Source organism: Leguminivora glycinivorella, chromosome 21, assembly GCF_023078275.1.
Source record: "Leguminivora glycinivorella isolate SPB_JAAS2020 chromosome 21, LegGlyc_1.1, whole genome shotgun sequence".
Lineage (NCBI taxonomy): Eukaryota > Metazoa > Arthropoda > Insecta > Lepidoptera > Tortricidae > Leguminivora > Leguminivora glycinivorella.
This window is the reverse complement of record NC_062991.1, coordinates 5,706,131-5,720,378: the sequence shown is the minus strand read 5'-3', so window position 1 is coordinate 5,720,378 and position 14,248 is coordinate 5,706,131. Positions and strand designations below refer to the sequence as shown.

General features: G+C 39.5%; 1 protein-coding gene across 11 annotated transcripts in view; it reads right to left on the bottom strand.

The window, feature by feature from the left end:
• The window catches only part of LOC125237451 (plasma membrane calcium-transporting ATPase 3), a 284,836-nt gene that overhangs the window by 153,275 nt on the left and 117,313 nt on the right, over positions 1–14,248 (bottom strand). The window lies entirely within an intron of this gene.

The window sequence follows — 14,248 nt, the reverse complement described above, 5'->3', positions numbered from 1 at the left end:
AGTATCGAAGCTGACTGGCCGCTACTAAAATTAATAAAAAGTCGTGACGTGAGTCATTCTACGGAAATGACGGCTGAACTGATGACGACATCAAGCCATTTAATTATGTTTTTATTACTATTGTGGAATAAGCTCTATTTACACGAGTGAGTATGACACATGTGTTAAGCTCGTAAATGTTGTCATCCGACATATTTTTGTAGACTACGTAAAAATGCTGTAATTAAATTGTTATTTCGTTAAAAGACAACTTTACCCAGACACAAAAAGTTGTGAGAACAGGCCTCCTAGTCGCTCAATGGCCTTAATTATTCTAGTTAGGAGGAAATAAAAGAGGGTGAAAGGTTATGTTCATCCTGTCGGACAAAGCCAATTAGGGACTAGGGCAGTTCCACTTTGTTCATAATTAAGTATGCTTCGGTACAATTGAAAAGCTTGACGACTTAGGTACTACGCTTTAATGACGCCCATCCTGGTAACTTTTTTATAAACCATTTGGATGCAAATAGGAGTAAATTACAAAGTTGTTTCATAACGCCAATCGTTTGCCTTGTTGGAATCTTAGAATGCTTGAAGATCCAAGATAGACAAGAGTATTGGACTAATTAAAAGTTTGATGTCTTTATTTTAGGTTATAGGCGATAAAAAAGCAGGTGAGCTACCTGATGACAAGCAGTCATCGCTCCCATGAACACCGGGATGTCCCAACAAAAAAAAATCCCATGAACATAAGCAAGATCAAAGGTGCCACTTATGCGTCGTAGGTTAATATCGGGGCGCGCGAGCTTCGTCCGCGCCACGCCGCTTAAGTCTGTAGATTTAAAAAAAAAAACGTCTACCTCAAAGTACATTTTGTATGGAAAGACGTAAGACGCGCCCCAGGTGGCGTGGCGACGCGCCTTACGTCCTTCCTATACAAAATGTACTGCGCGCGCGGCGAAATTAAGGACCATATTTTACGTTTACAAACTCAGAAAGTGGCGTGGCGCGAAAATTCGCGTTTTCCGCGCGCCTACCCTAGATCGATTTTTCACCCCCGAAAACCCCCACATGACAAATTTCAGCGAAATCGTTAGAGCGGTTTCCGAGATCGTCGGTATATAAGATCAAAGGTGCCAATATAGAATTGCTCGTCACAGTAGGTTATTTTAAAACAATTAAATAGTGTTATTGTGAAAAATTCATTCGACATTTCGGTTTTACATTTCTAAAAGATTCCACGGCATGGCAACCGAATCACCGTAAACTGGGTGGCAATTCGTCTATGTACAGTCAGCAGCAGAAGTTCCTTAACGGGCAAGGTGTTCACAATGATCCTAACACGCTCTTATTGTCTTAAAAATAAGATCGTGTCAAGTTCATTTTGAACACCTTGCCCGCTACGGAACTTCTGCTTCTGACTGTACGAGTATAATCTGTTAGGTATTGGTAAAAAACAGAGATGCCAGACATACGCCAGATATTATATTATACTCATTACACCCCACCACCCACCAAGTGGAGCCATATAGTCCATTAAATGCGACCCAAATCCTTGCATAAGCAAGTCAGAAACGCGGAGCGGCATGTTTTTTAAAAGCAACGTCTGTTAAACTGAAAAGTTTTGACAGTACAGTCAAAACTGCAAACCGAAATAGACGAGAAGAGAACTCAATCAAGTACAGTTGGATAAATCTGGCGTAGTGATTGTTCGTGGAAATTGATACAAGAGCTAGCAGCACTCTCGTGTCAGGGATATTTTTCAGTGATGTGATGATCGACTAACAGAAGTGACATGTCGGACTTGGTAAAGATTTTAATCGTTTATTTCGCTAACAGCGAACGACAAAAAGTCACGTCCACATTTCCGTACATTATATTTCAAAATTTTCTACAAACGATAGAAGCTTCACAAGGTCAGTTATACTGGCAGTAGATATTCGTCTTAATGCCTTTACTACAATGCTATAAACACAGAGATTGTCAAAACAATAAATAATTCATTCGTCAACTGACGAGTATATTAGCCATCGATAAAAACAATCATCACCCCGTATTATATCGACTAGTTCAAGACCAATCTACTCGATTATTTGTAGTTTTCCATCACAGAAGTATCCTAGGCTTCAAGAGCAACGTCCTTTTCATCTGAATTTCTAATAAGAAGTCCCCATCTAAATGGAAAGTCACATTTTTGAACGTTCCAGTCATCAATGGCGCTGCTGGCACAACAGCTCATGAAGACTAGACGCTCGCCATTCAAATGACACAAATGTGTTTGATACGTTCGCGTACGTACAAAGCGAGTATCGGAAATGATTCACATAATGATAATGCCGTAACGGAACCGGGTATTGTGATGACTTCATTGTTGCCGCGCGTGTGATTTAAAAATATTACGGACTATTCCGAACGCTTCGCCGTGTTCTAATTTCTGATTTGTGGGATAAGTTGGTGTGTTCCCATGTGTCCCCGTTATATGCGATAACAGATAGGACTGATTCATGAACCGGCGAGGAAAAATGGGAATATAATGGGACGAGTTATTAGACTGTCTAGCGTAACTTGACCTTTAAATTGGAAACATAGGTTAATAACTAAACACTATTTAGGCGACAAAATGACAGTTCAGTAATCTGGTCTTGGATTAGACAGTTGGTCCCGGAATCTTCGAAACATAACATCCTTGATCAGAAGTCCACTACCATTCTGCCCTCAACAACCTACAAAATTCAACTCCTGGCCCTCTAGCCAGGAATACAATCGTTGACGCTCCGTGGGCCACGTTGACGAGGGTTGAAAAAGACCTAAAAGAAACTAATTTCAATAAAGACAGGACAAGGCCGTGCTAGATGAAAATTGAGGACAAGGAAGGCCGACCGCAAGTAAATGGGGACAGGTCTAGCAGGAAGAAGAAGAGTTCGTCAACTATCTGAATTCTCTCCTCCGTGAGCAATGATAGGCAACTGTCTGTGTCGCACCAATACCGAAAAACGATAGAGAGATACGTTACGAAGCGTGGACAGTTGTACAGTCAACCAATTGGAACCCTATTAGGCCACTGTAGAACTATGTCATAGTGACGTTATAAATCAGATTGTAAGAAATCTCTTATTGCTTGTCATTTTGACGTGGTTGTAGAGCGGCCTCGGTTCCAATTGGTTGACTGTACTGTTGCCAAGAAGGACCCCATAACTGTGACATCATCAGCAAAAATTGGTGCTTCAGACTGTATAGACCAATATTTTTACTTTTATATGTATATATGTACTGTCTTTCACCTTACTCGTGGAACTGTTTGGGAACAGCGCGGAATACGAATGAAAGCCGCGGTTTAAATATAAATGCGTCGGGAGCGAGCTAAACGGTTGTGGAATGACAGATTTGATATAGCTGCGTTTCCCGAGGGCATTCACTGTGCTTTTCACAACATTTTTTAACAGGGCTGGCTGTATGACCCCGAGCGATACATCGTGCTAGTTATATTTATATTGAAACGAGTGGCGATATAATCAAGATATAAAACAATATGTGATGATTCATACAGACAGACTGTGTGCCCTTAATAAATCAAGAAACACACATTGCGACATATATCGCAGCGACGTCGGATGAACTGGCGCAGTCGATATGTTTTGCGACAAAATACACATTGGCGACACGCGAAATGTTGGCTGGCCAGACTTGTCGAACGAAGTTTGACAACGTCGCAATACTTCACCTAATGTCGCTAGCGGCAACAACTTTAGGACAGTAATACCATTGCCTCGCATTGGTATCCTTCTCCTTGCAGGCAACCATGGTCGCGCGATAAATGTTATAGCGTCTGGCCGCCCTTTTCGCACCATTTGTAAGTGCGATAGGGACGCACCGATGCGATAAAGTTTATCGAACTAGTGTGCTACGCCCTCTGAACCAATATTGACGTTCTGCAATCACTGCAGCATAACATCAGACGTCATATCTAAGAGTTCATTGGCTTCGCTAATATGTATATGCTAGTTAATTTATAGGTTATGTTTGTGCTGAAATGGCTGGTAATTAGACACGAAGCGCAATCACAACAAATAATTATTCTAATTTAACCAATTGATGAGATGATCAGACCATCTGAAGTAAAGATTCTAGCTAATTGGTAATAGTATGATGATGGCATGGCAGTGAGTGAAGATTATGATGAAGGTCATTGTCCGTAACAACTTATATCCAGAGCCAGACCAAACTTTTGACGAGATTCTATTTATATATCTTAGAGGTATATTCTTTAGATAAGACCTAATATTCGATACGTAGGTTATTTTTAGAGGTAAACCAATAATTATGCAAATACAAAATTACGTCGAAAGCCATGTCAATATGATGCCGCGTGGGACTCATTGAATCATGAACAATACGAATAATTCCATCAAAAGGCAATTTATTCGATGCGGTTATTCCCGTATGGTAATAGTGGACGGTGCAACATATCAGGCTATCAGTTAACACCGCCCATTACATTATTATGTGACAAGTCAGAAAAAAGATCCAGGTGATTCAAAGATTGACTTTACTTTATCTTACATTTCTAAGGCCCACTTGCACCAACTACTTAACTCAGGGTTAGTGGGCTCTCATCTGTCAAATTCCATATAAAGGTGCAAGTGCTTGGTGCAAGTGGCCCTAAGATTAATTTAAGAATATTTGATAACTCAAAAAAAGCGCTGGAAAGCGCGGGTCGCCTAGCGGTAAAGCTGAGTTATTGCTGCAAGTTTTGAGACAGAAATATATGTAAGAAAGGGATGCAGATATTGGCCACTCACTCTTACCTATAGTTGCGTCTCAAAACTTGCAGCAATGACTTGCTGGTCTAAACTCAGCTTAAGAGCGTGCGACTTCCAATCCGGAGGTCGCGGCTTCGAACCCCGGCTGTCATTTGATATTTGCGAGTCGCTTTTCGGTGAAGGAAAATATCGTTAGGACTAATCCCAATAAAGCCTAGTTACCCTTCAGGTTGGAAGGTCAGATGGCAGTCGCTTTCGTAAAACTAGTGCCTTAGGCCAAATCCTTGTATAAGCTGTCATGGCGGACCCCAGGCTTTCACGAGTCGTGGCAAAATGCCGGGATAACGCAAGGAGGTTGATGATTTGACAGCTCACGTACACTATTCGAGGGCATTTTTTTTATCTTTATATACGGCAACATCTTTTGTAAAGATGTTTGAACTCGACTGTACCACAAGGCTGGCAAAGACTGATGTCACCCGCGGCGCCATTGGAAGTCGATAACGTCTGCATAATGAAGATGACCTATTCTTCAACACTTTTCTGTCAACTTTCAAGATGGAAAAGTATCTAATCTATATTATTTATGGTTATGGTTCATTATTATTTCTTGTATGTGGGTGGCTTTTGCAAATTGTAATTTTCCCCCAGTTGACCACGAATGCAGTAAAGTGTTCGAAACGTCGGGATGAATTGTAAATTCATTATACGCGATGTAATCCGTGTCCATAGTCTTATTTCATGAGTAACTATCGCGGTAACCGAAGACAATATTATGGAAAAGTCTTTTGGTAAAAAAAAATGTTGTTTTGAAACTGGTATTTTTGGTACTGCTAAGTTGATAATTTACACAGTTTGTTTATTTCTAAATATCTGTCAATAGAGCCATCAAGCCGAGCCACAAGAGTTACAAATACGTGCTCCTACAAGGAGTTGATACGCACAAATCAGCATTATGTACCCTTTACATGTCATTACAGACTTACAGTGTTAAAAGAGACTGCGTCTTGGCTTCGGCTCTGCGCAGGCCTAATAAAGATCCGGAATACCTAATGGTTTCCGTGATGGGAAAGACATATACATAACTAGTTAACGTTGGAATAGGTCAAGGACAGTAAAAAACTTTTGAATGGGGGTTTCAAAAATTATAATATAGCTACATAGAAAACAATAAAATTTCAAAATTATAATATGTATATCAAAGCGGACCCCAGGCTCCCATGAGCCGTGGCAAATGTCGGGATAAATACGTGAGGGAGGTTTGCAATGAAAATCTTTAGCAGATACCTAACTGTACAAGGCTGACAGAGACTGATGTCATCCGGACATTAGCAGTCGATACTCGTCCGCATAATGAAGATGACCTAACGCCTTAAGCCTTTCTCGCCAAGGATCGTGAATACGGAACACGACCTTTAAAGGCTTTTGAAGATATACGTTCGTGATATGAGACGGTGATTTGGAAAAGTGATCATATATAGTCAGGTGACCACACTCTAAAAAAAAATGGTTTGCTCCTATCAATTTTTTATAGTCGTAGTCAAGCATCTTGCTTGATTCCATACGAGCCCGACAAAAACTTAGACATATCAAATAAGGTAATTTTGATTGCTCTTACTTTTGCAACGTAACTGAGCCAATTAAGATCTTGTTCAATAATTATGAGAAATAAATTTATGCCCGTGTGGTGACGGGTTAAGAATTTTACCACCCCGTTTCTTCCCGTGGGTGTCGTAGAAGGCGACTGTGGGATATGGGTTAAATTGTGGCGTAGGCGAGAGGCTGGCAACCTGTCACTGCAATGTCACAGTTTCGTTTTCTGTCAACCCCTTATTTGCCAAAAGTGGCACTGAAACTTGAGTAGTTTCATGTGCTCTGCCTACCCCTCCATGGGATACAGGTGTAGTTGTATGTATGTTGTATGTATTTATGTAAATTTACCTCAGCAAGTTCAACTAAGCGCTCGATAATTATTATCATGCAGTAGCTTATTTCACAACAGTGACACTTCGCCGCTTATTGCCTGTTCAACAAGGATATATTGACGCTGAGTAACAATGTTACTTATCAACCCAGAAATAGGCACATAAGTGTCAATCTCTGTGGTGAAATAGCCCACTGAATTTACTGGTACTATAATAAGTTAGGGATCGTTGTGAACTAAGCTATAATCAAAATCGGGTACATATTGGTTATGTGAGTTTTGGTGGCATCTGATGATATGCCAGAAATCACTTCAATTTCCTTCTATATATACGCACATATTTGATAGATGTCAACTGTCAAGTAAGGTTTCCCATAGCGGCCAAGGTGGCGCCACTGCCATACAAAAGGCCGTCAGCCAATTTCGAGTGACGTCATGGTCTGTCTCAATATACATCTACTTGGAAATATGACTTCACAAATGTTTTAGAAAAATCAGCGTTAATACTTATCGATCGAGGACAGGGGACTGGCAAACATTTTTAGAAAAGTCATCCGCAGTTGAAATTGCCACAATTCGTTACCGGAAAAAGCCTCAAATGTTATTTTTAATGGCCAGTTTTATGGGTGCCCGAAAAGCCTTAATAGCACCCCTAATTTAGGACATATCACGGTTTAAAATCGCGAAAGGAAATCGGTAAAGGCTGCCGGCGAGCCAGTGACAGGCCCCGATAAAGCCTAAAGCCTAAGCGTAACATTATCTATCCCTGCAATCCGTTCGCGAGCCCGCTTTTGTCAGCTTTCCCCCGTTGGGAAAAAACCGACGTATCGGCTAACCCTGTGTCAATAGCTTTTAGGGCAAACAATAGATATTCGATTACTCTCTGACCTTCTCGGGAAATAGATACGATCGATGGAGACGAATTCGTGTGAGTCACATCACATCTCTGTATATAATTGTGTGTCTAGACCGGGCGACAGCCAGGCGACTATGGAAATATAATGACGCTGGGCATTTTCACAAGGGGATCACGGAATGAGGTTAAGTGGGTGCTGCCCGTAGGACACATCTTAGGGAATCCTCGGACGTACCTGGAGTTGTCACAAGAATATCAAGGCGTGGTAGAGCACAGGGCGGAAAACACGAAGAGATGGTCTTGAAGCTTATCGCCATATCACTTCACGGTTACACATAATTGTCCTCCAAAGGGTTCTTCACGCATCGCTAAATGCGATTTCGGGCATGAATTTTGTCACCTAATTTATCAGGCACTTGACTCATAATTGGTTGTGAATTTTCGCGGGGCACACATTATATGAAATAGTAACTGAGACACGTGCTCTCGCAGAGAGGGACGGATTCACTGAACGTCCTTGGAGAAGGGGCGCGCGGGGCGCTTGCGGCACACGTTTCAATCATCCCCGGGTGTGAGTGAGAGGTCGTTACGAGTGCGGGGTGGGAGCGAGCGAGAGGCGAGATGCCGTGCTATTGACCGGCTGGTAGACCACGCCCACCCGGGCGAAACACTGGCGCTGATGCTCCAAGTGAAAATCGAACGTCAGCCCGGGCAGACGGATGGTTCAGGCTCCACCAAGGTTACCTACGAGGGCTACGCTCCATGCCGGCGCTACTCCCCATATCCCTAACTAGTTTAGTATTGCGATATGAGTACTGAAGTTGGCACGCGTACGCGTACCGCTTGCCAGCAACAATAGATATTGAAAGAATATCCGACACTTTACAGTTTTAATTAAAAAGCAAAAACGAGAGCACACGACTCAATCTTTGGATAGTAACAGTATTGGATCCATAAGTAAGCTTACATTAGCATACGGTGCTCTGAAAAGGTTACGTAAGGCATATACAATATTGGAATTACGTAACCTACCTCACCGCTATGTACTGGGGTAAGCCCGTTACTACTCGTACGTTGTTATTTTTACTAAGCTATTACCGTAAAACAAATTGGTGAACGGTATTGACGACGTAAATGGACCTGACATATGCGAGAGTAGAATGGCATGTCAAGGTTGAAAAATAGATTCTAGAATATGTGAGGATGGAATTTTATTAGAGTAGGGAAATATCTGAGGACTTCAAGGTATTCCTGGACGTTGCTTATCGACTATGAAGACTTGCTATGCATTGGCGTTGAGTTTGACCTAATATTTCTATAGAAAATGTCGTTTACGTGGTACGTATATGGCTCTGACAACTTAGGAAGTTACGATGGATAGTTACAATATGGTAAAAGAAGTAAGAAGCTGTAAGTAGATGGAATCTCAACTATCAGAGTAACAGTTTTTTAAGATACCATCTGGGTCAAAGTATAGCATGTAGCATTTCTTTCTTCATTGGGTAGAGATATATTAGATATATCATCTTAATACATTCATTAATCGGTGGGGATAAGTAACCTGGCCTACGAAGCAGAAGGTTCGAATCCTTAAGGGGTAATGGTTATTTTTTGTGTATCATTTTGATGTCTGTAATACAGATAACACACTACTAACTCTACTAAGTTAATTCGCTTGAGACTAAGGCGATGCCGATGCGTAAGACCGTCCCATACTTTTAAAATTTTAGAATATTTAGACAATAAAATTTAACAAAAAATTGTCACAAAAACTGTGTTTAAACGCCACTAAAAAGGTTTCCACTAAGCTTGGTGTCAAAGAATCTTTTGGGTACCGTGACGCTGGTCTTCCGTGGTAACCCTTCCATATAAACGGAACAAAATAAATTTGTAATTTTCATAATATAGAAAAATTTTGTAGTAAGCATATCCCATAGTTATTCCACTCCTAGTTAAATAATAGCAGTGGCGTGCACAACTTTTATATTTTAGCACGCGACGTAGGACCGAGTTGCTTAACAAGCTTTAGTTGACTTCCAGTTTGCGAGATCGTGTTAAATCTTAGTTGAAAGGATAGATGTAGGGGTACTACGGTAGTACCTGTTTTTTAAGACTTTTCCGAGGAAAACTGGAAAACTTTATGAGATCAGAAATCATAAAAAATGATCCTTGAGTCCCAGGGAAAGCTTATAATTATGGGATGATTCAAATAATTGTAGATAAGTGATTCGAAAAAAAAACTCAAAATATTGTCGGTCAAAAATCGAACGTGTATGTGTCACTAGCTATTAATAGTTTGCAATTTCTGACATTTTAATAAGTTTAGCTCTTGTTAAGCTACAAAGTAGAAATAAAATTCGAGTTTACAACTTCATCAACTTTCGTCACTTTGCAAGGGTGTTATATATCAACCAGCCCATCTCCATTATATACCGTATCACAGACACGTAAGTCTCAAAACGGCAAAGCGGTTGAAATGAGATAAGACCGTTTGATAGCAATTTTGGAATAGTTCAGGTCAAGGTGGGCCCACCCTGAGTTTATGGGGCCGGGCCTTGTATGGTTCCGGCCGTAAATGGTTGGCGAAATTGCACCTTATTACAATGTAATGAGGTGGAATTGAAAACGACTAGGATGGTTATTAAAGGTTTGCACCAAATTTGTGAGTTAGTGTCTGACACTTAGAGGTTGCTTGGAAGACAGTTCTTTGTACAGTTTTTCAGTCTTTTTTTCTACTAAAAATTGATCATTAGAAGGTTAAAGGGGCATTCCACGAGAATGTCGTTGATGACATGCAATTCTTCTTATACTTGTGAAAACGATAAGAAAGCGAAGTTGTGTGCTGATAACCTTTCATGACTTGGTCGAGAAATGAAACTACGCTCCCTACAGGTGTTCACAGAAGACAACCGTCGGGTACTACTTCAGTAGGACCGGACATTATGCTGTGTTCTCCTTTTTCAGTATAATTAGTGTTAGTCTACTTAAGTAAGTATAAGTCTTCTTTTTCACTGCGAATCCATTGTATAACTGTGTTTTTATACTGAAATAAACGATATTCTATTCTAAATTGGCAGTATTTATCGATCTTTACGGATTTGATTGAAATAGCTGCCATATACAAGGCAAAACGATGTCCGAAGCGACATTCTCGTGAAATGTCCCTATAGTCGAGAATAGAAAATAGATAGACTTTTTTGGGTATCAGAAAAGTTACTATCAGAACAGCATTCGAAAAGACTTGACTCCAGTTTAAAATCATTCCGATTTCACAGGGCTAAATCTCACATCAATTCAGCAGAATCGTTATTGTTATTGTTTTTAGCCTATTTGAGTATCTTACTGCTGAGCAAAGGCCTCTCCCTGGCTTTCCATAATTCCCGATTCTCCGTTACTTCCGAACAGTTGGTTAGGAAGGCGTCAAGGTCGTCTCGCCATCTTAGATATTCAATAAAAGATATAAATACAGCAGCAGGACCTGTAAGTAGAGATGGGTAGGGGTGAGTAAATACTGAGTATTTACCCGTAATTTACTCAAAGCACCGAGTAAATACTCGTATTTACTCATTTGGGTGAGTATAAACTGTTACCTAAAAATAATTTAAAAAATGAGATTTAAGTACTTAGTCGTATTTATTTTAACTGTGTGGACATGTTTAAATGAGATTTATATTATTAGAAGCTTATGGGAGTCTTAGTTTGTCGAAAAAAAGTTAATCTTTGTAAGAAAAAAATAGTGATAATGTTTAGTTAGCAGTTTTGTTTTAAGAAAGCAGGTATTTACAGTAAAAGTATGAGACTTCAATGAAATTGATGTTCTAGATAACGGCATGACGTTCGGAAGTGATTGTTAATGTGGCACTTACGACCTTTTATTAAGGGTTTTCTAAAGAAAACTCAAAAATGGCTCAGCTGGTGACGTTTAAAGTACTAGTTTTGTGTTTTGTATTATATGGCCAATAATTTGACGGTTTCTGGATATTTTTCAAACAACGAATTCGAAAGTTATAAAGGTATAAACATTATTTCGGCCTTAATTATCGTTTTATTCCAAAACTGTTCATATTATTAAAAAACTTTTTTAGAAACATTCAATTAATTTTTAAAGACCTATCAGATGATGTATAACACACTGGTAATTTCTGAATTTTATTTTTGTGAAAAATAGTTACATGTATGGAGAGCACGTCTTTAAAATAAAATTAATATAAATTTGATTACTTAACTTAGTAGTCGATAACAAAATACACCAATATTTCTAATTTGTATTTCCATTTCAGCACGCGAAATAGTTTATACCCATCAATTTGAGTAAAAACGAGTAAATACGGGTATTTTGAGTAAATACTGAGTATTTACTCGATATTTACTCTTGAGTATTTACTCACTACCCATCTCTACCTGTAAGAAATCTGTCAAGAAGAGGCCGCAGGCGTACGGATTTTCATTAAATAAATGTCATATACAAAGAAAAAGTGACCAAGGCCTCCAAGTGTTCCGAGCTGGAATCGAACCAGCGTACTCCGTTAACCGGACGGATGCCTATAAACCACTCTGCCATCGGATCACGAAAGCAAGGGTCGAAATTTTCAAGTGTAATATGACACAATTACCGAAGGCTTATGGCGTCCTATTGGTACGGATTTTTATTCGTTTTCGTACGAATTGACAAATGTGAACTGTTAAGTTAAAGTTCTAACTGAAAGCATCCTGTAAAGTAAAACCATAATCGATATAGTAAAATGAAAGTGTAACTGAACACTGCTTCGCTAAGAAGTTAATCGGCTTGGCAAATATTGATTACCCGGTTTGCCCTACTTGAAGAAAACACGACATAGCAATTAAGAGCACATTGAGTGTCGAGAAAAAAGAAAAAGGACTTTATTATTAAGCGGTAATTATAAAAGTTGTTTTAGTCTCTTCTCGCTAAACGCCGATTTGCTTTAACAATGTTGTAGGTATTACGATCTACGGCTGTACCGTATGTAAACATGTCAAATAATACAATCCTTAGGTATAAGACCTGTTAGTGTCAAAAGTGACATTTTCTCAACCAAAAACGTCACTTTACACAATGACATATCATTAATTTGTATGAAATCAATGTCACTAAAGTACGAGGACCTGAGTTTTTGGGCTGTCCTTGGGAGTTTGTGATCTTTTTTTGGGCTGTCGGTCTATCGTACCAGTACAGTCACCGGCTTAAATATGTGACGATTTCTATACCTTGTCACATTAACGTCTTGTTTTAACAATTTCAAACAAATTGTCAAACAAATTAAAGCGACAAGGTACAGAAAAACATTACTTCTTTATGCCGGTGACTGTACTTAGTATTCTCTAATAATATTTTTTACACCAGCCAACATTTTTTTTAAACGACCTGTAGCTTAATTGCGATATTGTAATCAGCCAACTCAGTACACCAACAATCTTGTTTGCACACCGGTACGTTATCCAAATACTCCAAGATCGATACATATAAACCTCAACGTAACAAGAACCGGCCCTGCTCTGTAGATAATGGAATTCAAATTCGTTGTAATCCCGATACAGGTGCGGCGATCGGGTATTTACTGCTGGGATCCGTAATAAACCTTATATTTGTATGACGTCTGCATGGGATATATAAAGTCAGGCTAAACGGCTCCGTCAAAAAAAAAAAAAGGCTAAACGGGTATTAACTGTATAAAGTCGCATGCAGTCGATACAGATTACAACCTTTAGATTACAGATTACAACCTAAAAGTAACGTATGGCAACTGTACAGTCAACCAATTGGAACCCTAGGCCACTGTAGAACTATGTCATAGTGACGTTATAAATCAGATTGTAAGAAATCTCTTACTGCTTGTCATTTTAGGCAAGCCGGTGGGAATCGGCTTGTATGGATGGACCAGAGTGGCTGTACAGTCAACTGGGGTTCTACAATTGACAAGCAGTTGACTCAGCTTTATAAAGTCACTTTGCTACATCGTCGTGCTACATCGATGTGAAGTTCCTTAAACAAGTTGCAGCATTGCAACGCGTATCGGCGCTTATGGCGTTAAATTGTACGACATTGATTACGATTAGAGACGTAATGTTTTCTTCTTCTAAGTTTTTCGACGTTGACGTCTGGGCTTTGATGCTGAGCTCAGATGTCACGTTTCGCATAAAATAGGAGGCCAAAGCTTTAAAAAGCTCCTAGCTTGGCTGATTTGTCAAAATTTTGTAAAAAAAAATGTTTGCGCCTTAAATGTTGCCATTTTTTATTTTTATTAAGAATAACAGCAGTGATATTTTTACTACAACCGTAGGTCTCCTAAAACGGATATACTTTGTTTTAGCATAGTGCGGACATATACACTTGTGTTTACGATCCAAACATATCAGTATCACGATTTGACAAGTTGTATAAAATAAACGTCATAGCTTGTAACAACTTCAAACACAAATTATCCTACCTTTGACTTAAACATTAAAGTGCGAGTTTCTGCACTTAACAAAAAAAATTAATTAAAAAAAAAACCCCGACATAGTGGACTGATTTTCATGAAACATGGCTAAGAACAATCTCGACTAATTCAGCTTTCTAACAAAAACAACTAAATCAAAATCTGTTCATTCGGTCCGTTCGGGAGCTATGATGCCACAGACACACACACAGACAGATAGACAAACACCCCGTCGTTTTTGCGTCGGGGGTTAAAAACAAAGATACGAGTAATATGGCTTTATAGGTACAGC